This window comes from Echinops telfairi, unplaced genomic scaffold (assembly GCF_000313985.2).
Source record: "Echinops telfairi isolate 266 unplaced genomic scaffold, ASM31398v2 ScPeMD7_4048;HRSCAF=4782, whole genome shotgun sequence".
Classification (NCBI taxonomy): Eukaryota; Metazoa; Chordata; class Mammalia; order Afrosoricida; family Tenrecidae; genus Echinops; species Echinops telfairi.
In genome coordinates, this window is record NW_022107947.1 from 195,664 (window position 1) to 197,375 (window position 1,712).

Genomic DNA, 1,712 nt, shown 5'->3' on the forward strand with positions numbered 1-1,712 from the left:
GTCAGAGCCAACTCACTGCACACAGTAACAACACTGTGGGCAGAGATGCTACTAATCTTATGTAAAATGAATAAGGCCAAAATAAGGCTGTTTTATAACTCTGGGACCTTGCCATCTTTAATTCTGCTTCTCATAAAGACCTTACGTTATTAGATTGACAAATTTTGAGAGGTTTTCAGGAACTTAGTCCTTGGACTTTAACAAGGTTGGAATACTCTTGTAGGCATGGTGGTAAGAGGAAGGAAGCCAGGCCAAGTGAATGAAGAAACGTTTTGGGTGCAGAAAAACTGGCCTTGGACCTTTACGGGTGGAAGAAGCCTGTAAACAAGGGGAGGGGAATCTGAGCAGAGGGTACAGCTTACAGACAGGTATGCAGGTGGCATGCATGGCGCATCATGGGAGAGATGAAGCAGGGCTGAGAGAGGGGGAATAGGAAGGCAGCCACAGTGGACCTAGGCCTCCTATATCCCAGCAGGAAGCCTGGAACTTTCCCTTGAAAGAGAGGGAGTAAGATTTGTAAGCGGGTCCACGTATCATGAGCAGGTTTGTCATCTCCAAAGGTAAGACAGGGCTTACCATGCACCATGGGCTCTCTGGGAACGAACTTTAGGAAGTGCTTATACTTTTTTGTTTAGGTGTACCTCCCTTATGTATTATATTTAAGGCCTTTTCTAATAAGTTGTATATTTCAAAAAGTTGAATTGGCAAAATGCGTGTGCTAGTTGTTTTACAACAATAACAAAAGCAGCGCCTACTTATGTGCAACCAAACAGTTCATAGGATTTGGTTTCTTGATCGCGTCTCGGCCTTTTGGCTGTGATCCAGTGTAGTACCTGTTCTGATCAGTTTAATATCTGAGACATCCTCTATCCGAGGACAATATATTAAATGGATTTTTGGAGCAGGGAGATGGAATAGGAGCTTGCTCCGTCCACTCCATGCATCGACCTGGTATTGCAGTGTTTCCAGGAACAGGGCACCCCCTTCAGGGGAAATAAACATTTTTTTACAAATAGGATTTGGTGTCTTGATTTGGAGGGTTAGGGTCATGATTTCATGGGACATCCCAGTTAATTGACCTAATGCCATGTCTTTCTTCTGTTAACCCCTGAAACCACTGCTGGAGTAGTCAACCCGAAGCCTTAAGCCAAAGACATGTCCTGAGGTCTTTACACCAGCTTCCCTAGTGAGAATATCGACCTTAAGAATTTTGCTTTTCCAAAAAAGAAGAATCATTTTGCTTTGATTTATATTTACTTTTTTAGCCCATCCCATCAAAACAGTGACAGCGTCACAGTAACCACGCCCCAGCCCCCTCATTATGGTTCGTTTCCTCCTCCTCCTCCTCCTCTTTATTTTCTTTTCCCGCCCAACCGCCCTCCTTCCCTACCTGTTCCCCTACCCAGCCTGGCCTCTTCATAGTCCTTTCCTGTGGTGTGAAAACCAATCTTTTTCTGTCTTCCTTGATAACAATAGTGCCATGGAATCTGTATCTTTATAAGCTTGATAAACTTTGCCGAGCATCACGCCCTTCAATTTTGTCCATGTCATGGGGTGCTTGACAGTCTCATCGTTGTTTTTTAAGGATGCATACACTTCCATTGTGTATATGGATCAGGTTTTCTTTATCCGTTCCTTTATAGACTGGATTTCTATGGTTTACATCTTTTGATATCATAGAAATTGCTGCAATAAACATGCACATGTCTACT

The 1,712-nt window shown here is 43.3% G+C and overlaps 1 non-coding gene across 1 annotated transcript; it reads left to right on the plus strand.

The window, feature by feature from the left end:
* The first annotated feature begins 794 nt into the window (after positions 1 to 794).
* Positions 795 to 985, plus strand: LOC115871241. Its single transcript, XR_004047191.1, has one exon. It is a non-coding gene; the product is annotated as a U2 spliceosomal RNA (small nuclear RNA).
* Positions 986 to 1,712: the final 727 nt, after the last annotated feature.